Source organism: Armigeres subalbatus, chromosome 1 (assembly GCF_024139115.2).
Source record: "Armigeres subalbatus isolate Guangzhou_Male chromosome 1, GZ_Asu_2, whole genome shotgun sequence".
Lineage (NCBI taxonomy): Eukaryota > Metazoa > Arthropoda > Insecta > Diptera > Culicidae > Armigeres > Armigeres subalbatus.
In genome coordinates this window covers 30,727,513-30,752,803 of record NC_085139.1, presented here as the reverse complement: position 1 = coordinate 30,752,803, position 25,291 = coordinate 30,727,513, and the positions used below count along the sequence as shown (strand labels likewise).

The 25,291-nt window shown below is 44.2% G+C and overlaps 1 non-coding gene across 1 annotated transcript; it reads right to left on the bottom strand.

The window, feature by feature from the left end:
- Positions 1-1,965: 1,965 nt before the first annotated feature.
- On the bottom strand, positions 1,966-2,038 carry Trnak-cuu (transfer RNA lysine (anticodon CUU)). The gene has a single exon. It is a non-coding gene; the product is annotated as a tRNA-Lys (tRNA).
- Positions 2,039-25,291: the final 23,253 nt, after the last annotated feature.

The window sequence follows — 25,291 nt, the reverse complement described above, 5'->3', positions numbered from 1 at the left end:
TATGGTTGGATCAAAAAGGTCAGGCACAAACGATGGATTGGAAAGATTCAAATATGGTGAGTCCGTTCCATACTGAAAAATCTATATATAAAAACCGATTTCACTAAATACGGTCCGAGTTCAACAATGTATATTTATGATGCATCATGGATATAAATCTTGATCCCGGAAGTATGAATATATTGCATATATTCATACTATATCTGAATGTATTTATGCGGGGCTTACTGTTAGTGATAGTGACCTCGGAGTGGACATGAAATACCAGGCACTCTGAAATGGGTCACTGGAGCTGCAGTAGAGTTAGCACTTTCTAACTCCCGGATTAAATCTGACTGTTTTAACAGACAGCTTTCTTCCATAACATTACTGCCAGACAGTGGGGGTTAGTTTGTACACACACACACACACTGATGCTTTTGCACGTGTTGGGTCCCTACTTTTATACTTTTGCGCGGGGACCAGAATGATTTCGTTGTCGATGACGATATAATTTTGAATCTTGATTGGATGGATTTATTCGAGCTACTAACTTTACTAATAACTTTACTTTAAATAATATACTCTAAATAATATATTTAAATTAAAACGATTCGCATCCCAACCACTCCTATCCCTTCCACGATTATTCGTAAATGTTGCCTGTCTGGATGCAAGAGGGATGAGAAGAGAAACAATGATGACAGGACGAGAAAGCGAGGAAGGAGAGGAAGGAGGACAAGAGGAGGGTGAGGGAGAAGATCGGGAAAAAAGATGGCGAAGGAATTAAAGCTGCGAGGAGAAGAGTGAATTTTCGTGCCGGGAATAGAGTTCGACAATCACCAGAACCACAAGTGAGGACAATTTTATGGGAGGTTCCGGCGAGTCCCGAGCTGGTGGTCCTAGAGACGTACGTCATTGCCAGGCCACACGGCACGGATAGTAGTGGTGGACGTTTTGGTGGTGAGGGGCTTGTGAGGTCCGCGGGCTTCCCCGCTCACTAGTACCGTCAACTGGGGGGAAGATGGTCATTTTTTAAGACAAAACATGCAATAACAATGGGTGTTTACATTTTAAATCGAAAAAAAAAAAATTCAAAACATGTACTGCTATACGTTGCAATAATCAACAACTTTAGTTTTCTGAAATGCGTTCGCATTTATTAAAATAAATTAAATTATCACACATTTTTTGAGTAATCTGGTTTGGGGTGAAGTTGATCAAGACAGCTCTACTAAAATCATTATGACCTAGCCGTCAAAATACACTAGGTTATTTGTATGAATGTTGAATTTACTGCATAAAGAAGTCTACGAAGTCAACATTTGAAACTAAAATAGCGTCATTTATGACTATCTCTCTCTTTCTTCCACGAAATAAATTTTCATGATTATAATCGAAAAACTCGGATTTTCTACCTAGCGGTAACATTACTTGAACGGATAATATTGTTAACTACCGTTTCATAATAAAATTAGGCACTTTTGACTGACAAATCAAGTGATCATCTTCGCCTCAATGATCATCTTCCCCCCATATGACGGTACCCAATATCCGATGAGCCACTACCCCGTGTTCGAGCCCGTGGAACGTCGGGACAAAGCTCCCGATTCCCCCCCCCCCCTCTCCCCCGAACGACACATCGTCAGCTGCAGCATACCTCCAATGACCAAGGTAACCAGATTCCCACTCTCTCTATCGACTGCATGTCCCCACCAAGATGGACGCCACTACCCAGTGCGACAGCCCCTTCATTCACAAGCCTGCCACCTTCAAGCCCTTCCCTAACCCCTAAATCCATGTACTATTTAAGTTAATATAACTATGTTCAAAAGTATTGGTTCTGTGCCGTGTTTAATTTATTTATTTTGATAGACGGTCTTGGTCCACTTTGTTCATTTGTTCTTGGTAAGTGTTTTGTGTGTCTTCCCGAGTACGCCGACCCTGTTGGAAAGAACCCCTGAGCTAGCCGCTTCTTACAATTGGCGCCCAACGTGGGGCCCGACCCCACGACCCTGAGATTAAGAGTCTCATGCTCTACCGACTGAGCTAGCCGGGCTTCTTACAAAGTTGGCGACTCGGTTGGAAAAAATTAAAACGGTTTGATTTTGATTTGAGTTGTCGGGGGTGGAGTCAAGGTTCGCCGAACAAGTTTGAGCATTTGTAGTGAAGTTGCACAAACCCCCATATATTTTTCAATGGTTGGTGCTCAAGTTGGCGCTTCGGTCGTTCGTGTGTGATATTGTTGGTCGAATAAATTGATTGTTCGTGCCGCTGTTGGTAAAACTTGATGGATGTTTGAATAAACGAGAGGTGGAGTCAATGTTGGTCAAACTGCTTGACCGTGTGTACGTTCTATTAGTCTGATGAGAAATAAATAAAATGGGTATAAATATAATGTGCACTCATAATGATTAATGAAGGGGCGGGGCTAAAGGAATTACTTCATTAGATATAAGAAAGCTAGTTTTCGGCGCGCGTGAGCCATTTTGATGGGGATTTCGTAGACAATGTCGGAGAATGTCATTTGCCACTGCCTTGCAAGCGGGAAAAAAATGCAACAAAAATAAATAGGAGATTTTTAAAAAATAGGTTTCACGTGAAAAAAATCAAAACAAGGCACGTTACATTTTTTAGCGAAGAGTCCTAGTTGGAAAACGCATCATAAGTGAAAAAAAAATTGTTTTGCACTTTTTTCCCAAGCAATTTTGTCAAAAATCCAAAAACCAAATATACAAGAAAGGCAAAGTATTTTTCACGCTAATCACGCCATAATCTAACACATGAGATTCAAAATAATTATTACCAATGGGAAAAGTATATCTTTGTCGTCATTTTTCAACGAATTATAAATGAAAATCCATCTTCCACTCGAAACTTACGATCTGTTCGTAAAAAACCGATCTCAGATTGACATTTCAATTTTAATGGCTCAAATTCATCTGCGGGATTACTAGGTAGTAAATATAGTCACTAGGCTAGATGTACCAGTTGTGGCTATAGCACCAGTTGTCGCACTAGTGCTTTATATGCCAAATGGCCAATCAAATCACCGCAAACCAAGTTCATATCGATAAAGCATATTCATATGATACGATAAAACCTTTGATCTCCTCCAAAACAAGTAAAGCATAATTGTAAAAATTGAGTTTGCTTAATTTTTGACGTCCTTTGCACCAGTTGTCGCACTAGTGGTCCCTATTTGGCCAATCCCATAAGAAAACAATGGGATTTGCCAAATAAGGAACCAAAATTAAGAATAGTGCCACAACTGGTGCATGCGTTCCTATTATGGATTAATCAATTTTGAGGATTATAACAAATTTTAATGTGGTTTTCAGAGCTGTTCTAAGGAGCAGGAAGTAAAACCTTTCGCTTGATATATAAAGTCCACCCACATGCCTTTTACTTATTTTAAAAAAAAATAGTTGTTCTTATGTATGGCGTCAATTGGTACACCCACCCTACATGGGAAATAATAAGTAGAGCTCTTGACAATAAACAGAATAACATATAATTTGTTGGTGGCAATATAGTTGCCACTGCCTTATAAATGGTTAAACCGCTCTTTGCGGAATCCCGATCAAAATGGAACGCGCGCCGGAAAGCAGCTTTCTTGTATTCAATAAATGAAGCCCGTAAATTTGAATGGATGCAATCACTAACAAAAACCAAGCTTCCACGCCAAACGCCGATGCCATCGAAACAGTCCATTTTCGCAATTGAATCTTTCTGTTCAGAAAATGCTAGTCCTGAGAAGAATCAATTTTCTTTCCCCAATGCGCTTTCCCAATAATGTAATAAAAGCATTGCCACTGGCAGCACGGGATCGCAACAGTGCTATTTTTATAGTCAACCCTTTCTTCATATAAAATGCTAGTTCGTTGAGGTTGAATGATCTGCAGCAACACACCGAGGACCACCACCAATGCGATGGATTTCCGTTGAAAATGTTACCAGTGCCTCCGTGATGCTGTGTGCGCTCCGCTGCGATCGCTTGGATGCGTCCGCTCTGCGTGAAATCTAGAGATGGGCGAACGCTCACGAGCCGTTCATTTGAGCCGGTTCGTGAGAAAGAGCGAACGAACCACGACTCTATAATTTTGAGCCGCGGCCATCAAATGAGCGGTCGCTGTTAAAATGAATCAATGGCTCAAAAATAAGGGTAACTGGTTCCCTCATTCAGTTCTTTAATTTTGGTGCTTAAGGAAGCCTCACACCTTGAGAATCTTGTTTACGGATTTTTTTTCGTAATCGTAAATTCTGCCCATTTTGAATACATGAATGGTTAACTTAACTGTCCGTCGCATTTGGGATCCATGATCTGATTGTTTGACATCTGTAACTGTAGCTCGTAAATATTAACGGGCAAGTAAGATCGGTAATTTTTGCATGCACTAAAGTAAAGACAATGCTTAAATACTTTTTTGTACGTTAAGGAAGCATTACACCTCGGGAAAATTTTCTGAAACAGCTCCCATGTTAAAATACAGGCCACATTTTCGATTTAATGTAATCTGTGTCGGAAATCCCCAAACAAAAGCCTTCATCCTGCCGTTTTGAAAATATGGGGAAAAAATCCTAGGACAAGATTCCCGTGGTGTGATGCTACGTTTACGCCGGATATCATCTAGAAACTTTGCTATGACCTGCTTGTAGGCTTGATAAGGCGATATGGAGATTTGTAGATAATTCAAAAACTAAAAATAGCGACAGTCATAGAATTGACGTGCGTTGATCACTGCGAATAATTGATGAGTAGCTCAGCAAGATTCTAGATTCAAATGATTCATCGATTAATGCAATTATCGAAGATGACAAAAATTTCGCTGAAACTAACTTGTCAGGGATGAGTGCTTCGATGTTATGATGATACGAACGAAAAAAATCACCCGAGTGAAATCGGAGAGGAGAGCGCATATACCTTTTCACAGTTGTCTGATTCTAAATATACAAGGATTTAGACGAACTTTTGACTGAACGAATTTTGAATTTTTAAACAAGCACCTATACATATCATCAAAAACATAATTGAATATACTAGATATCATAACACAGTTTGGTTTTATGCTTTATCCGCAAAAAAAAAACTTTGTAATGAGTCAACGAGCCGCTCAAATGAGTCGGCTATTCAAGTGAATGCTTGGCTCAGAGCCGCTCACTTAATTGAACCATTTTGCCCATCACTAGTGAAATCTTGTTCAAACTGAGGATTAGATCCAAATCCGCAAGTGAATGATTTTTTTATGTCTGTGCTAGGGATGCATGTACGTGATTGGTTGGTTTACCTATTTCTAAACTTTTTATCAATTTTCGATAATAAATAGTTAAAAATCAGTATTTTCATATAAATAGAAGCGTTGACTCATCCTTAATCGAAAGGTAAAAAAAATGAAAATCCATCGAGAAACGGCTGATATATTAAAGTTTAAAGGCTATCATATTTTCGTGACGGTCCCCGATCGCAATCGTAATATAGAATAGACGTAATAGATAGAAAAGACAGACGTAGTCCTACGTCAAAAATGTATTTTTGGCCATAACTTCTGAGCCCATAGTCTAATATGGCCTAGGAAACAGTCAAACAGAATTCCTATACAACTTGTTGTGAGTAAATAAGTTAAGACTAAGAGTCCTAACAATTTTTAAAATGCATTTTACGAAAAAAAATGTCTCCGGGCCTCATATGAAAAGATCAGCCCAATTTTTAATGGGAAACAATGGGACAAGATTCCCCGTCGAACGCAATTTGTTATAATCAAACCAACTAATGGGAATAGCTCTTAAAGTTAGCGAGACTTTTACGCCTTTTTTTGCGTAAAACACTTTAATCATAGTTTCTGATCCTATCAGCCAGTTTTCGATAGAAATCAATGGGACAGAAATCCCCACTGAATGCAGCTTATTGCGAGCGAATTGGTTGAGGATAAGTTGCAAACAAGGAGCTAGACTTTTTCACTCGTTTTTCTTTAAAGAAAATGCATTTTGGCCATAACTTCTGAGCCCCTAGCCCGATTCTGCCCATTTTCAATAGAAAGCAATGAGACAGGAATCACCGTTGAATGCAACTTGTTGCGAGCAATTCGGTTGAGGATAAGTGCTTGAAAAATGAGCTAGACTTTTTGCAAACTATTACGCACATACACACACAAACACAGACACAGACATCATCTCAATTCGTCGAGCTGAGTTGATCGGTATATAACACTATGAGTCTCCAAGCCTTCTATAAAAAGTTTGTTTTTAAAGCGAACATATAGCTTTTAGGTATACTTTGTATACAAGAAAGGCAAAAATGTATCTTGGAAGCAGGTTGTTGAACATCTCTTATTTTTTTATGTAAAACTTAAAGAAAATTTTAAAGATCAATTAAACAATTTAAGCATTTAAGTAATTGAATACCCTTACTTAGAAACTGCGAAAATGAAATTGTCCTGCGGATTAGCCATGATAAATCATTTTGAATTTTATGGTTTCGTATTTCGCCACAAAATTAGCATCAATTTCGTGAGACGCCTTGAATATCGGTCCAGCAGTTCAAATGTCAAGATTGAAAATAAAAAAGATTTTGCGATTACTTTTCCACATGAGTTTAAGTATTTTAGACTAGCAAAAAGTACCCTGCATTGCTCGGGTTTTATACGTTCTAGGTTCGAAATGTCATTTTTTGCAATTCCTGATCATAATACCTGGTTTACAGTTGTCATTTGAGTGATAAAACGGCCTACTTTTCCATACCAACAGAATGGGTGCTTTAATGACCATTATGCAACTTAAATAGGTTGCATAATATTCATTATAGCACTCATTTGGGTGCTATAATGAAAAACCTATATTGGGACAGTAGTTACATGACTACATTTAGCTGAATTAGTTTGGGTGAGTGTTTAAATAGTGTACTCTAAGCGTCTTGTAATTAATGAAAGGATTTGTTGGACATAACATCACAATTTTCCAAAGGCAATTGCATCCATCGCTTCATAGCTTTTCAAGCTATGCAATTTGGCACGATAAGATGGAATCTTATTGTTCTCTGCCGCAACATAATTTATTGGCATGAATGATCATGTGGAGTAAATTCGATTGTACAATTTTGGTATAGATTTATCATATAAAAGCCCATTTTTCGTCATTGCAAAAAAATGCGTGTGCAACTCGTTGCAAAACTCGATTTTTTCAGCACTCGTAGTATTTATCCAACTCGGCAAGCCTCGTTGGATAAACGTACAACTCGTGCTGAAAAAATCATCTTTTTGCAACTAGTTGCACAAACTACTATTTTGCGTTGATTGCGACGCCGCACTCTAGATCATTTTTTGCTTGGGTTTCCTTATAACTCGCTGCAATATCGTATTTTCACAGTTTTTCAACCTTCTTTTTAAAACTTACAATCTCTTACAATATATAAACACCTCCTGTTCGTGAGTTATATTACCTCAAATGAAATGTAAACTCATTTTTATATATTCAGATAAAGAACGTTTTTTGTGGGCTTTGTAGCCGTGCGGTAAACGACGTCAATCGTCTAGACTCCTGGGCTATGGAGCGTGTGTTCGATTCCCGCCCCGGTGAGAAGGCAACTTTTATGTGTCCTGTCCGTTGTCTAGGCGTTAAGTGTTCAGTCTGTACGACCTTTGGTCGAAGACGGTGTTCCTGTCTTTTATTCTACCAAATATTGCGAAAATCCAAAAGATGGTAAGTAAATGTGTTTCACATGAAATTCTTGATTTTTCGTATATTGATAAAAATTTGTAAATATTTTCTACCTCTTGAATGTCAAAAAGGCGCTCACTCGGCCGCCATTATCGAGCGCAAAATACTGGATAGGTACTATCATCAAACAAAAGTGGACAAAGATGGACAAATGAAATATCACGGATTTGATTGGTCTGAATGTATGATTTCAAAATACGATTGAAATTTTGGTAATATTTGCCACTGGCTGAGAATCTTGTTTTCGGCAATTAATCGTGAAAAAAAGGCAAATTCATGATATTTTTCACATATCCCGTTTAATGGGACAGAGACGGGCAGGTGTTTTAATCGGCAATGGACAGAGAAATGCATGCATATCCGATTTTTTTTTTCAAAATAAATTTCACTGAATGCCGGTACTGATGCTAATTAAAAATACTTTCTAATGATTTTCGATTAGTTAGGAGGGTAAGATCTCCAGATCTCCTGCAGCGCGACAATGTCGAAGTTGCGGGGATGTAATTCATCGTAGATTATCCTGTCGCAACCTAGCAAACCGAAGCCTAGTGACTTGTGTCAAGCTTCCAATCACGATCCTTTATTCGTCGCCTAGGTCGTTGCCGATTGTATCGAGTCGTATTATCTTCTATGTCGTTCGTAATGGTTGTTTTTAAAGGCGACTTATTGAGCCTGCGCATACCTCCTGTCTCGTCGGAGGGCCATCGTGTCAGGTCTGTTTTGTATCCCACCTGGCACCAGGACTTGGGCTTGTGCGCTTTGAGCGGCACACGGTCGCTTTAGTTGGGCCTACTTGCGGATACATGCAGCTTTTTATAGCGCAAACTGTCAAACCCCACTACATCCTAGGCAAGCCCCACAACTCGCAGATGGCCTGGGGAGGGATCGTCAAGTCCTTGGACATAGCCCCTGCTGCTCTGGAATCACGGAGTAGCAACCATTGATACGTACAGTCGGTCTAAGATAAGCTAAGCTGAACATAAGTAGATTAGCTATCGGTTACGGTAAGAGCCACTAATTCTATTTTTCTACTACAGTGTGAATCACTTTCGAAATAAATCTTTCATACAGTTGGTACAATTCTCCATTCGAGACAAATTATCTGCTCTATAGCACTTGAGTTGATTTTATCAAAATATGGAACAACACCTTACATACCGCCTTTTGCAACAAATAAAGCAGCAGTACATATTGCAACAGTGTGCATGTCGATAGCTATAACTTTCAAGCAGGTTGTAAAGAGTCCAATTAAAATTTTGATCAACAAATTAACAGAAATATAAACTGCTGCCCTGCAGAGGGATTCGAAAAATCTGAAAACGACAAAGTTTAGTCTCAAAGTAACTAAGTAACTAAAATGCTATTATTCTCTAATCTCTATACACGTATACGTAAACCTCCGGGTGTCAACACCGTTCCAATTTGAATTGGAGGGATTCATAACTAGTTTTTCATTAATGAGCTGAGACATTCAATGAAGCAATTTGGAACACGTTTGTAGAGTTAACATTTTAAAATTATTTAATGCTTATGGTTAAGGTAAATCTTATTTATAGTGTAAATGTAATGTAATGTAAATATATGTAAAACAATATGGATTGTGATTATATGTCAAATATGCGAATGTCTTTTGCCTTCAGGAATGTTATACTGAACAGATGGAGACGCTTGGTAGCACATCGACGATAGAAAAAGAAAATATCACAGTTTATACACGGTTAGATGAAGCATGTCACATCTACAAGACCAGAAGGTAGCGCATCGCAACGACAACCAGGAAGCCAGGGAGTTGTACTTAAGTGGATACTGTCCTTTACGAAGGTGGAAAAAGAATAGAGAGTGCTAGATAATTAAAATAAAATGTTTCTGAAATTTAATCATCTGTCTAACGAATCTGTTTAATTACTGTTGAGCCTCGTCGCATTTAGTTCTCGAGAGAACAAGATCGATCATATGTCCCCGGGGATGATGACATTTTAACCACTTTCCCCTATAGAAAGTAATGCAACAGCTTGATTTTTCAAAACGATTCCTCGCTAAATTTGTGCACCCGTACGTCAAACTGGAACACTCGACTGTTTCGTGAAGAGTGCACCTGATGGACATCTACACAGATTTTCTGAGGTCACTTTCCGAAAATTTATTTATGCAACTTTGTTCCCCCTTATTGGCTATGAAATTTTAACAAACTATAAATGGCTTAACCTCAGATTGCTCAAACTTTTGATAATTTGTGCTCGGGAACTTTTCTTCTCCATACACATTGCACAGCATTTATGTGCCACCGCAATTCGTTTTACTTTCCCCCCATTCCGAATGCGTCTCCTTCCGGTGCCGGAAGAGGAAACTTTCAAATTTCTAACTCAAACTATGCACCGGGGCTGGAGCCCTACATTCTGCTGTGCACTTTTGGTCACACAACTTTATGTATCGGAGTTCTTCGTCCTGGCCGGCGAAGGATGCAACCGATTCCCCTTGTGTGTATGTGTCTTAGATGTTTCAGCGGGTCCGGGCTGTGATATTGGCTCGCTCGCCCATTCCATTGCGCCATCATCGAGCATCGGGTCGAGCCCGAGAAGCCGCCCAAGTCAAATTTGTTTGCCAAAGTCAACCGCATTCTGGAGAAACAATTAAGTCAAGTGCATAATGTAAATTATTTTATTCTTGTGGGGGCACTTGCAGCGCGAAGGGAATTTGATTTCGGATTGACGATAAAGTATTCAACGGTGCATGCTTTGCTTTGTTTGAGAAATTTTACAAAGCAAAATTTCATATTCTAACGATGCGTGGTACAATAAAGCAAGGCTAATGCGTTGTAGGAAGGGCCCAAATAACTAATTTTATCATTAGTTATGATGTAATAAAAATCTCAATCCCACTGCTTTTCCTCCAAGCTAGTTAATAATAAAGTTGCCATTCGCTACCAACCTACCACCAGCCATAACTTTTCCATCAGTTTTTTTTCACTGTCAGCAACAATCACAGCTGCGTTGACTAAGGTGCTAATTAATTAGAGAGTACGTACACTCTGATACATCAGATTTCATACCGAGGAAAAAATGACCACGATACTAAGGATAAAATTGCACAAGGATGCCTACCAGCAATCACGCGAGCACCCAAGTGGATATCACCACCGAAGTGAAAACGGGGAGTTCGTTTTCAGAAGAGGTTGTAATGGTAGTAATAATGTAATAGTATAATTAACTCAGGTAATCAAGTTTAAGCTGACGTCATTTACGGGGGCACTCCCAACGGACCTTCTCGGTCGACAGAACGCATTTTAATTAAATGATTAATACGAGCAATGTTTCAAGTGATGCCGCCACACCTGTTGTCATGGGAAAACTTAGCATTGCCATGAAATCCAGTGCTGATTAATTATAATAACAGGCAAGTGCAAAATTGTCTCAATTTCAATGGACTGTAGTCCAATCCAATTATTAGGCTTCACAGTTCGGACTGGAAAAGATAGCAGAGTGATAAAAGAAAGGCGTGGTATACCCAAATTATGTGCATAGAACATGTACCACAAATTATCTGGAATATAAATAAATGAAGTACCTTCCACGTGGCCTCGTAAAAACTAGGTCAAGCTAAAGTTTAGCTCTCCATGCGGTCTGCCAATCCATGCCGACACACTTGGGATTAGGCGATAGATCCACCTGCCCTTAGTCGAGTTTTGTAGGACGATTAATATGATGAGTAAATGTTCAATGTGTTATGTCTGTTTGTCTGTGTATTGATGCTGCCTTGACATTCCTTCGAGTATTATCGGTGCCCCTGAGAACGCAACACTCCTCGTCTTCTTGATCCCCCAGTTCGATGGGCATCATTTGTGGGCTTCGTGGCCGTGCAATTAGCGACGTCAATCATCTAGTCGCATGTGCTGTGGAGTGTGGGTTCGATTCCCGCCCCGGTCAGGAGAAAACTTTTCTCCAGCACTAGTCCACTGGGTGTTGTGTAAATTAGCCACGCCACCGCCGCCGTCAAAAATAAATCGCCCCGAGTATTTTTTACTACGCCGATGGTTTTTAAATTACGACTGAAGGACTTGGGTTTCGCACATTTTTACAATATTTTTATCTATAGTTTTTGCCCGAAATGAACATTTCCAGCTACGTTTATAGGATATTTATCTATTCTTTAGTGTTTTTTTTCTTCGCTTCTTTATTGGAATTAAATTTCCCACTGGGACTTTGTTCATTAAGTGTGTTTGTGTTCATTAAGCTCTCCCATAGTTTTTCAGGATTTTTTCCGAGAATTTCTCCAGCAAGTCCATTTCAAAATCCAAAAAATTACATCGAAAATTTATTCAAGAGTTTATCCAAAAAATCAGATATTCAAACCAGACAGTAATTTCTGGAAATGGGTAGTAATTTTCCATGTAAGTCTTTCGGTAACAGCAGTTTTAATAAGTATCAAACACGTTTCTCTGCTCCGACATTTCGATTGGCCGAATTTATGCGCGAAAACGCTACTTTTTAAGCCTGCTATCGCCAAATCAATTCAATCGTTTCTGAAGAAGTTCATGCGGAAATCATCGGGAATATTTTATTGAATAATTTGAAGATTGATTACCGGGTGAATTTTCGGAGATGTTTTTATAGATATGTTCGGAAGAATTTTTGTATCAATTTCTTTTTTTTTTTTTTATCTTTATTAGAGAGACTTGCAGCCCTTGGCTGGCTCGTCTCTGAAAGATTATTATTATTGCATTACATTCAAAAAACAATACAATTCATTTTTTTTTAGATCTAGTATTGTAGACTTTCCACTCTGATTTGGAAACGTTTCCGTCGTTGTCTGGGTAGCTCTGATCTTCACAAGTTCTTCTACATTCTTGTTCTATGGGCTCCGTTTCATTAGTTTCGTTTGTTCCAGTTGACAATCTTCTCTTTGCCGCTGCGGTGCCGTATTCGATCTCGTTGATGTTAATTCCGTTTTCACTATTGCCGTCACCGTCATCGTTTTCGCCTTCACTTGGATCGGCTCCTGCCGATGGGTTATCTGCTTTGTTTTGCTCATCGTCGTTGTTCTGTCTATCGGTTGAGTTTGATGCTTCTCGGTTTTGATTTTCTTCGTTCGACACTGTTGATGTACCAGAACCAGAGACATTTGAACGATGCTCGGGTGGCTTGCTTACGTCTCGGAAAGTAACGAGTGTGGACTCGTTTTCGATTACAATACGAGATGGTATTTGCTTCTCCTGCCTCAGTCGTATCACTCGAACGCCATTCGGGATGCCCGGGAAGAAGTTTTTCCATACCTCGTTGTGTATGGATATAATTTTGCCATACTGTTTCATGTGTCGCAAGATTGTAGCGTTGGACATTTGAGGCGGCAGATCATGCAACCTCACGATAGCGGAAGGGCCATCCCAGCCCGGTGGCATCCCTATCTCACACAATAGGTTTGTTTTGCAGCCAACATTGCGCGACCGTATCCCACTGACAGTTCTGTATCCTAATGAGAATCAAATGTGATGTTTGTAAACAAAACACATACTATCATGAATTTTACACTGAGATGTTGGCTGTAAAAACATGGCGTCGTGCCACCCACCTGGGCCATCCACGTACACGGGGATGTAGTAGTGCACATCGAGATGCACGAATGAATGCCGAAGGTGGTGTTGCTTCTGCAGCCGAAGTGCTTCGCTTTCATCGCTCAGCTCAACAAACACGCAGTTTTTAATATTGTGGAGTTGAATGTTTTTCACATCATCCATGTTTAATTTGAGTTTAGTATCAAAGAATCTCTTCACTATCTCTAGACTGGGTCGCGTTGGTAGGCCACTGAAGTCCACGACAAGTGTGTTTCTCCTGTGTGACATATTGCGTCGAGCGCAATGTTCGTCAAAGGTTGCAAAGGTTCTAGCTATCGGAATAAACGTCTACCGCGCGCGAGAAGCGATTGTCAACTGTATCAATTTCTGTTCGAATAACTGGAAGAGGATTTTCAATTCTCATGTGTATTATTTAATGGGATTTAGGAAGGCAGTGATACCGGAACTAAGACACGGAACACGGGAATTAATCAGAAATAACGACTTGTTTATTCAGATCAATTTAACACGTGGTAATGCAAAGTGGATTCTGTTTTTTTTTTTTTGTTGAACGCGCATGATTGCGCGTGGGTGACAGCTCATCGCTAGGGGGCTCGGCCGCTTAGGTCGAACGTAGAGTGTTCGGATATTGCCTATCCTAACACCCACGCTCAATGTCCGGAACATGCCATGCCCAGGTTGGCCCGATGCTTCTGAAACGCACTTACCGGCAAACCTTTAGTCATGATGTCGGCGACCTGTTCACCGGCGGGGATGTAGCGGACTGCTATAAGCCCCCGCTGAATCTCCTCACGGACGAACCGATGCTTGACGTCCACGTGCTTCAGACGGCCGATATCCCGCTCGTCTTCGACCACCCGAATCATGGACTGATTGTCTTCGTGGTACACGACTGAAAATCCGGTTCAATCGCCGAATCCTTCATGAGACGCACTAGCTATATTCCGTGACATACAGCCGTGCTCAGTGCCACCAGCTCCGCTTCCGTCGACGATAGCGAAATGGTCGACTGCTTCCTGGTCAACCAGCTGACACTTGAACCGCATTCTCTGAAGACGTATCCCGTGAGCGAACGCATGTCGATCGGGTCATTCGCCCAATCCGCAGCGGCAAATGCTTCGATCACCGGCTCCGATTCTTTTGCAGAGAACACCAATCCTAGGTCCAGCGTTCCCTTGATGTAGCGTAGCACTCTCTTCGCATGTACCCAGTGAAGTTCCGTAGGGCAGCTCTGGAATTGGCTTAGGTAGCTAACTGCCGCACACACGTCTGGTCTGGACGTCAACGTCACGCACATGAGACAACCGATTAACTCTCGGTACGGTTTGTCAGTACGCTCGGCTTCTTCTCCCTTCTTCAACCGCAAACGGCATTCCATAGGTGTTGACGCAGCTTTGCACTCGTGCATGTCGAAACGACGGAGCTGATTCTCCCGAAATCCTCGCTGGCTAATCCGGAGACACCTTCCTTCCACATCCCGGTTAATCATCATGCCGAGAAACGTTCGTACTTCGCCTAAGTCCGACATCACGAACTCGCTTGAGAGGCATCGCTTTACTGCTTCCACCGCCTTGAGTTGACGACCGACAACGTCTACGTACAGCACCAGGATGATTTGGTTGCTGCCCTTCACGTAGAGGCACGGGTCGCTGAGGCTTCGACGAAATCCCAATCGCTCCTCGACGAAACTGTGGAATCTCACATTCCAGGCTCACGATGCCTGTTTCAGGCCATAAAGCGACCGGTTGAGGCGGCACACCAGATGCTTGCCACGCTCGAAGCCCTCCGGGTCATAAAAATCTCTTCCTCCAAATGACCGTTCAGGAAGGCAGTTTTAACATCCATTTGATGTACTGCCATCCGCTGTTCGTTCGCAACTGCCAGGATGACTCGCATGGTGTCCAACCGCACAACCGGAGAATAGGTTTCAGCGTAGTCAAATCCTGCTTTCTGGCTGAATCCACGCGCTACGAGCCGCGCTTTGTAGCGATCTCCTCCGTCACCTTCGTCGTGCTTCACTTTAAACAGCCACTTGCACGTAATCGGTACCCGTCCTTCAGGTAGCTTGACTATCATCCACGCATGGTTCTGCTCGAGTAAATCCATCTCATCGCAGACGGCGGCTTTCCACCGCTCCCAGTCCGGCTGCTTCTTTGCTTCCGCTAGCGAAGTTGGCAAGTTGTCGACGAAACTCGTTGCGTTGAGTGCAAATCCCGTGTAGTTCATTTCGTACTCTTGATGCCATGCTGGTGGCTTCCGAAGTGCTTGCCTTCGTTTCTTTCACGAAAATGACGTCTCGCAGCACGACGATCTTCTTGTGCTCCGAGTCCCATATACGATAGCCACAGCGAGCGTAGCCGACGAAAAAACCCTTTCCAGACTTCGCATCCAGCTTCTTCCTGCGTCCCTTGGGGATATGTACGTGTACGACGGCACCAAATGCATGCAGGCTGCGTACGTTGTGCTTCCGGCCTTCCCAGACTTCGTACGGGGTTTTCTGGCCGTCCACCGCGCGGGTAGGGCTGCGGTTCCCCAGGTACGCTGCTGTCTGGATCGCAGGACCCCAAAACTCCTTACCGATACCGCTGTCGCCGAGCATGGGACGAACCTTTTCTACGAGCGTACGGTTCATTCGCTCGCTCACGCCGTTCTGCTCGGGGGAATAGGGGACGGTCCACTCGATTTGGATCCCCTTTGGTTTGCAGAAAATCTTGAACTCGCGACCGATATACTCGCCACCGTTATCGCAACGCAATCGGGAAATACGCGTACCGAATTTCGCACTCGCGATCGCTTCGTATTCTTTGAAACTGTCCAACACCTCATCCTTCGAGTTCATGAGAAACACGACCGTGAAACGACTAAAGTCGTCGAAGAAGGTCACGAAATACCGTTCGCCATGAATGCCCACCGGCGTCACAGGGCAACAAACGTCCGAATGGATGAGTTCTAGAACCCGCTTAGATTTTCTACCTTCGCGCGCAGAAAACGGTTTACGCGTTTGTTTACCGGCGAGACATGGTTCGCAAACGAATTCACTACCGGGATGCTTCAGTTTTGCACTCATCCCGTCGACCATGTCATTGTCCATCAGCACTTTCAAGTTCTTCGCACTGAGGCGCCCGTACCTGTGGTGCCACAGTTCAAGTTCTTTTGGCACTCGACCACACGAATAGAGCACCGATTCGGTCGGCCTTTCCCGATGAAAATCGAGTTCATAAAGTTTTCCACGGCGCTCCCCGATCGCGATCACTTCCGAATCGTCTTCGATCGTCACGACACCATCCGCGAAAACAACTTTCAATCCGGCCATTTCCATCTTTCGAACCGACAACAAGTTCACTCGCGCTTCCGGAATGTAGAGAACGTTTTTCAGTGTAACTGGTATCGACTTACCCCATGCTACGGTAAACACGTTTACGTTACCGTACTCCTTGGCGACGATGGACTCGCCCTTCTTCGCTATTGAAATGTACATCGGTCACTTCATTGGAAAAAGCTTTCCCAACAGTTCCCGATCACTTGACGAAATCCAGAGTCAGCTTGTCCTCCGGCATTGTTTCCAGGGCGGTCACGACGGTCGCAAAACTTGGCCCTAGCGTGAGCAGAAGGTAGCACACAATGTCGATCTCTTCCAGGTTCGCGCCGGTCGACTTGTAGTCTCGGACGATGCGCTCGAACATCAGAAAATGATCTTGTAAACAAACACCAGTGTGGCGGAGGGTCAGCAGCTTCTTTTGCAAGTGAAGACGACTCGCGATTCTCTTACGTTGGAACACCCGTTCCAGCGCCGTCCAGATGGCCTTCGAAGACTTTATCCTGAATATACTCCAGCATGTTGTCGCTGATCTGCGAAATCAGCAGCGACTTGCAGCGGCGGTTTTTTTTCGCCCGATTTTCAGCCGCCTTCGCCTTCGTCTCCCAAACAGCAGCAGAATCTTTATCCTTTACCTGCAGCTCGTTGACTTCATCCGCTTCCAGCTCGATGCATTCCTGGAGCTCGTGTTCCTGCAGGAGAACCAACATCCGAAACTTCCACTGCGGATAATTCGACCCGTCAAACTGCGGCACACGGGCAAATTCTGCTTCGCGATCAATTTTTGCTTCAGTTCACTCGACTTACACTTTTCCGCTAACCGCGATCACTGGGGCCATAACCTATTAGGATTTAGGAAGGCAGTGATACCGGAACTTAGAAGCGGAACACGAGAATTAATGAGAACTAGCGACTTGTTTATTCAGATCAATTTAACACGTGGTAATGCAAAGTGGATTCTGTTTTTTTTTTGTTGAACGCGCACGATTGCAGCATGTAGTAGCTTCTAGTGAAATTCCTGGCGGAGCTTCTAAAAGATTTTTGAAAGTAATTACTGTCGATCTTTTGTAGGCATTTCGGAATGAACGAACGAACTTCCAGAAGAATTCCTGGAGGACCTTTCGGAGGAGCTCCTGTAGGAACTTCCGGAAGAACTCCTGAAGGAACTTCCAGAGGAACTCCTGAAGGAACTTTCGGAGAAATTCCTGAAGAATTTTTCGGAAAAATTCTTGAAGAAACTTTCGGAGATATTTCTGGAAGAATTTCCGAAAGAATTCCTGGAGGAATTCCGGAGGAATTCCTGGAGGAATTCCGGAGGAATTCCTGGAGGAATTCCGGAGGAATTCCTGGAGGAACTTCCGGAGGAATTCCTGGAGGAACTTCCGGAGGAATTCCTGGAGGAACTTCCGGAGGAATTCCTGGAGGAACTTCCGGAGCAATTCCTGGAGGAACTTCCGGAGGAATTCCTGGAGGAACTTCCGGAGGAATTCCTGGAGGAACTTCCGGAGGAATTCCAGGAGGAACTTCCGGAGGAATTACTGGAGGAACTTCCGGAGGAATTCCTGCAGGAAATTCCGGAGGGATTCCTGGAGGAACTTCCGGAGGAATTCCTGGAGGAACTTCCGGAGGAATTCCTGAAGGAACTTCTGGAGGAATTCCTGGAGGAACTTCCGGAGGAATTCCTGAAGGAACTTCTGGAGGAATTCCTGGAGGAACTTCCGGGAGAATTCCTGAAGGAACTTCCGGGAGAATTCCTGAAGGAACTTCCGGGAGAATTCCTGAAGGAACTTCCGGGAGAATTCCTGAAGGAACTTCTGGAGGAATTTATGAACGAACTTCCGGGTGGGTTCCTCAAGGAACTTCGGGAGGAATTCTTGAAGGAACTTCCGGAGGAATTCCTGAACGAACTTCCAGAGGAATTCCTGGAGGAACTTTCGGAGGAACTCCTGTAGCAACTTCCGGAAGAACTCATGAAGGAACTCTTGAAGGAACTTCCGGCGAAGGAATTCCGGAGGAATTCCTGGAGGAACTTCCGGAGGAATTCCTGGAGGAACTTCCGGAGGAATTCCTGGAGGAACTTCCGGAGGAATTCCTGGAGGAACTTCCGGAGGAATTCCTGGAGGAACTTCCGGAGGAATTCCTGGAGGAACTTCCGGAGGAATTCCTGGAGGAACTTCCGGAGGAATTCCTGGAGGAACTTCCGGAGGAATTCCTGGAGGAACTTCCGGAGGAATTCCTGGAGGAACTTCCGCAGGAATTCCTGGAGGAACTTCCGGAGGAATTCCTGGAGGAACTTCCGGAGGAATTCCTGGAGGAACTTCCGGAGGAATTCATGGAGGAACTTCCGGAGGAATTCCTGGAGGAACTTCCGGAGCAATTCCTGGAGGAACTTCCGGAGGAATTCCTGGAGGAACTTCCGGAGGAATTCCTGGAGGAACTTCCGGAGGAATTCCTGGAGGAACTTCCGGAGGAATTCCCGGAGGAACTTCCGGAGGAATTCCTGGAAAAACTTCTGGAGGAGCTTCCGCAGGAATTTCAGGAGGAACTTCCGGAGGAATTCCTGGAGGAACTTCCGGAGGAATTCCAGGAGGAACTTCCGGAGGAATTACTGGAGGAGCTTCCGGAGGAATTCCTGGAGGAACTTCCGGAGGAATTCCTGGAGGAACTTCCGGAGGAATTCCTGGAGGAACTTCCGGAGGAATTCCTGGAGGAACTTCCGGAGGAATTCCTGGAGGAACTTCCGGAGGAATTCCTGGAGGAACTTCCGGAGGAATTCCTGGAGGAACTTCCGGAGGAATTCCTGGAGGAACTTCCGGAGGAATTCCTGGAGGAACTTCCGGAGGAATTCCTGGAGGAACTTCCGGAGGAATTCCTGGATGAACTTCCGGAGGAACTTCCGGAGGAACTTCCGGAGGAATTCCTTGAGGAACTTCCGGAGGAATTCCTGGAGGAACTTCCGGAGGAATTCCTGGAGGAACTTCCGGAGGAATTCCTGGAGGAACTTCCGGAGGAATTCCTGGAGGAACTTCCGGAGGAATTCCTGGAGGAACTTCCGGAGGAATTCCTGAAGGAACTTCTGGAGGAATTCCTGGAGGAACTTCCGGAGGAATTCCTGAAGGAACTTCTGGAGGAATTCCTGGAGGAACTTCTGGAGGAATTCCTGGAGGAACTTCCGGGAGAATTCCTGAAGGAACTTCCGGGAGAATTCCTGAAGGAACTTCCGGGAGAATTCCTGAAGGAACTTCTGGAGGAATTTATGAACGAACTTCCGGGTGGGTTCCTCAAGGAACTTCGGGAGGAATTCCTGAAGGAACTTCCGGAGGAATTCCTGAACGAACTTCCAGAGGAATTCCTGGAGGAACTTTCGGAGGAACTCCTGTAGCAACTTCCGGAAGAACTCATGAAGGAACTCCTGAAGGAACTTCCGGCGAAATTCCTGAAGGAACTTCCGGAGAAATTCCTGAATAATTTTTCGGCAAAATTCTTGAAGAAACTTTCGGAGGAATTCCTGGAGGAACTTCCGGAGGAATTCCTGGAGGAACTTCCGGAGGAATTCCTGGAGGAACTTCCGGAGGAATTCCTGGAGGAACTTCCAGAGGAATTCTTGGAGGAACTTCCGGAGGAATTCCTGGAGGAACTTCCGGAGGAATTCCTGGAGGAACTTCCGGAGGAATTCCTGGAGGAACTTCCGGAGGAATTCCTGGAGGAACTTCCGGAGGAATTCCTGGAGGAACTTCCGGAGGAATTCCTGGAGGAACTTCGGAGGAATTCCTGGAGGAACTTCCGGAGGAATTCCTGGAGGAACTTCGGAGGAATTCCTGGAGGAACTTCGGAGGAATTCCTGGAGGAACTTCCGGAGGAATTCCTGGAGGAACTTCGGAGGAATTCCTGGAAGAATTTCGGAGAAATTCCTGAAGGAACTTCCGGAGGAATTCTTGGAGGAACTTCCGGAGGAATTCCTGGAGGAACTTCCGGAGGAATTCCTGGAGGAACTTCCGGAGGAATTCCTGGAGGAACTTCCGGAGGAATTCCTGGAGGAACTTCCGGAGGAATTCCTGGAGGAACTTCCGGAGGAATTCCTGGAGGAACTTCCGGAGGAATTCCTGGAGGAACTTCCGGAGGAATTCCTGGAGGAACCTCCGGAGGAATTCCTGGAGGAACCTCCGGAAGAATTCCTGGAGGAACCTCCGGAGGAATTCCTGGAGGAACCTCCGGAGGAATTCCTGGAGGAACTTCCGCAGGAATTCCTGGAGGAACTTCCGCAGAAATTCCTGGAGGAACTTCCGCAGGAATTCCTGGAGGAACTTCCGCAGGAATTCCTGGAGGAACTTCCGCAGGAATTCCTGGAGGAACTTCCGCAGGAATTCCTGGAGGAACTTCCGCAGGAATTCCTGGAGGAACTTCCGCAGGAATTCCTGGAGGAACTTCCGCAGGAATTCCTGGAGGAACTTCCGCAGGAATTCCTGGAGGAACTTCCGCAGGAATTCCTGGAGGAACTTCCGGAGGAATTCCTGGAGGAACTTCCGGAGGAATTCCTGGAGGAACTTCCGGAGGAATTCCTGGAGGAACTTCCGGAGGAATTCCTGGAGGAACTTCCGGAGGAATTCCTGGAGGAACTTCCGGAGGAATTCCTGGAGGAACTTCCGGAGGAATTCCTGGAGGAACTTGGTCAATTGCACTAAGCAAATGACCAAAAAAAACTTTGGAGTGGGTTTTCACTTGACAAAAAAGTGTTAACTCTGTAAAACGAAACAAAAGCTTCTATATGCTTCGAAAATGAGCATAACAAGATCGTGCTTACGTAGCACACGTTTGGAAAATGTCAAAATGACCACATCTGTTTTCAGTCAAAAGTTACGACGGGGTGCCGACAACCGACCACCTTCCCCTACTTATATCATACTTTATGAATTATAAATAAGATGTGTGAGCTTTGACTTCAAAACACTCTTTATTAGATGATAATACTTGTATGTAGTCTGAATTGGCTGTTAACACGTACGTCCCCAACCCCCATTTTACGACAAAACTCAAAATTCAAAACCACGCAGCTCAGCCAATTTCTAACGGATTTTCAAGCAATCTTCTGGAATCGATCACAAAATTCCTATAGTTTTAGGAACCGAGGTCAATTTTCGTGCAATGGCCATGGTTCCGGATATATTCAGGGGAGTACTGGGGTTACCTCCCTCCCGGAAAAAATAGTCACTGGCAGATCGACTTCGAAATCCATCGTGCGACATGTCAAACTTCATGATTTTGCAAAACAAGTACACTGGGGTACATTTCGGCGATTTCCGATCAAATTGGACACCCTCCGGGTACTTCCAGGGTCTGGTTCCCTAGGGGAAGTGACCAATTTTCGTTCAATCTTGGAACCCATCTTGCGACATATCAAACTTCATGATTTTGCAAAACAAGTACACTGGAGTACATTTCGGCGATTTCCGATCAAATTCGCCACCCGCCAGGTACTTCCAGGGCCTGGTTCCCTTGGGGAAGTGGCCAATTTTCGTTCAATCTTGGAACCCATCTTGCGACATGTCAAACTTCATAATTTTGCGAAACAAGTACACTGGAGTACATTTCGGCGATTTCCGATCAAATTGGCCACCCTCCGGGTACTTCCAGGGCCTGGTTCCCTAGCGGAAGTGGCCAATTTTCGTTCAATCTTGGAACCCATCTTGCAACATATCAAACTTCATGATTTTGCAAAACAAGAACACTGGAGTACATTTCAGCGACTTTCGATTGAATTTACCACCCGCCAGGTACTTCCAGGGCCTGGTTCCCTTGGGGAAGTGGCCAATTTTCGTTCAATCTTCCGGAATTTCATCCAGGAATTCCTCCGGTAATTCCTCCAGGAATTCCTACGGAAATTCCTACAGGAATTCCTACGGAAATTCTTCCAGGAGTTCCTCCGGAAATTCCTACAGGAATTCCTACGGAAATTCTTCCAGGAATTCCTCCGGAAATTCCTCCAGGAATTCATCCGGAAAATCCTCCACAAATTCCAGGAATTCCTGGTGGCAAATTCCAGTTTCCGGAAGAATTCCTGGAAGAACTTCCGGAGGAATTCCTGGACGAACTTCCGGAAGAATTCATGAAGAAACTTCCGGAGGAATTCCTGGAGAAACTTCCGGAGGAATTTCAGGAAGAACCTCCGGAGAAACTCCTGGAGGAACTTCCAGATGAATTCCTGGAGGAGCTTCCAGAGAAATTCCTTGAGGAACTTCCAGACGAAATCCGGGAGGAGTTTCTGGAGGAACTACCCAGAGGCACTTACGGAGGAATGTTCAAAGGAATTTCTTGACGATCTTTTAAAAAAACTAGTGGAGGAACTTCTGGAAGAATTCCTTGACGATCTTCTAAAGAAGTTTTGGCGCTTGAAACTGGTTCACGCCGATACACGTCACCGCTGATCACCAACGGCGTGACGCCGCCGCCTGAAAATGATCTATCACGCCACCGCCGGTAAAATTTGAATCAGCGCACAGGCCTACCTGGAAGTACCCGGAAGGTGGCTTATGCGATCGGAAATCACCGAAATGGACTCCAGTGTACTTGTTTTGCAAAATCATGAAGTTTGACATGTCGCAAGATGGGTTCCAAGATTGAACGAAAATTGGCCACTTCCCCAAGGGAACCAGGCCCTGGAAGTACCTGGCGGGTGGCGAATTTGATCGGAAATCGCCGAAATGTACTCCAGTGTACTTGTTTTGTAAAATCATGAAGTTTGATATGTCGCAAGAAGGGTTCCAAGATTGAACGAAAATTGGCCACTTCCCCTAGGGAACCAGTCCCTGGAAGTACCCGGAGGGTGGCCAATTTGATCGGAAATCGCCGAAATGTACTCCAGTGTACTTGTTTCGCAAAATTATGAAGTTTGACATGTCGCAAGATGGGTTCCAAGATTGAACGAAAATTGGCCACTTCCCCAAGGGAACCAGGCCCTGGAAGTACCTGGCGGGTGGCGAATTTGATCGGAAATCGCCGAAATGTACTCCAGTGTACTTGTTTTGCAAAATCATGAAGTTTGATATGTCGCAAGATGGGTTCCAAGATTGAACGAAAATTGGTCACTTCCCCTAGGGAACCAGGCCCTGGAAGTACCCGGAGGGTCGCCAATTTGATCGGAAATCGCCGAAATGTACTCCAGTGTTCTTGTTTTGCAAAATCATGAAGTTTGACATGTCGCAAGATGGGTTCCAAGATTGAACGAAAATTGGCCACTTCCCCTAGGGAACCAGGCCCTGGAAGTACCCGGAGGGTGGCGAATTTGATCGGAAATCGCCGGAATGTACTCCAGTGTACTTGTTTTGTAAAATCATGAAGTTTGATATGTCGCAAGATGGGTTCCAATATTGAACGAAAATTGGTCACTTCCTCTAGGGAACCAGGCCCTGGAAGTACCCGGAGGGTGGCCAATTTGATCGGAAATCGCCGAAATGTACTCCAGTGTACTTGTTTTGCAAAATCATGAACTTTGATATGTCGCAAGAAGGGTTCCAAGATTGAAGGACAATTGGCCACTTCCCCTAGGGAACCAGTCCCTGGAAGTACCCGGAGGGTGTCCAATTTGATCGGAAATCGCCGAAATGTACTCCAGTGTACTTGTTTCGCAAAATTATGAAGTTTGACATGTCGCAAGATGGGTTCCAAGATTGAACGAAAATTGGCCACTTCCCCAAGGGAACCAGGCCCTGGAAGTACCTGGCGGGTGGCGAATTTGATCGGAAATCGCCGAAATGTACTCCAGTGTACTTGTTTTGCAAAATCATGAAGTTTGATATGTCGCAAGATGGGTTCCAAGATTGAACGAAAATTGGTCACTTCCCCTAGGGAACCAGGCCCTGGAAGTACCCGGAGGGTCGCCAATTTGATCGGAAATCGCCGAAATGTACTCCAGTGTTCTTGTTTTGCAAAATCATGAAGTTTGACATGTCGCAAGATGGGTTCCAAGATTGAACGAAAATTGGCCACTTCCCCTAGGGAACCAGGCCCTGGAAGTACCCGGAGGGTGGCGAATTTGATCGGAAATCGCCGGAATGTACTCCAGTGTACTTGTTTTGTAAAATCATGAAGTTTGATATGTCGCAAGATGGGTTCCAATATTGAACGAAAATTGGTCACTTCCTCTAGGGAACCAGGCCCTGGAAGTACCCGGAGGGTGGCCAATTTGATCGGAAATCGCCGAAATGTACTCCAGTGTACTTGTTTTGCAAAATCATGAACTTTGATATGTCGCAAGAAGGGTTCCAAGATTGAAGGACAATTGGCCACTTCCCCTAGGGAACCAGTCCCTGGAAGTACCCGGAGGGTGTCCAATTTGATCGGAAATCGCCGAAATGTACCCCAGTGTACTTGTTTTGCAAAATCATGAAGTTTGACATGTCGCACGATGGATTTCGAAGTCGATCTGCCAGTGACTATTTTTTCCGGGAGGGAGGTAACCCCAGTACTCCCCTGAATATATCCGGAACCATGGCCATTGCACAAAAATTGACCTCGGTTCCTAAAACTATAGGAATTTTGTGATCGATTCCAGAAGATTGCTTGAAAATCCGTTAGAAATTGGCTGAGCTGCGTGGTTTTGAATTTTGAGTTTTGTCGTAAAATGGGGGTTGGGGACGTACGTGTTAAATAAGGGATGATCCATAAAGTACGTCAGGTGATTTTCAACACCCCTTCCCCCTTTGTCTCACTTTTTGTAA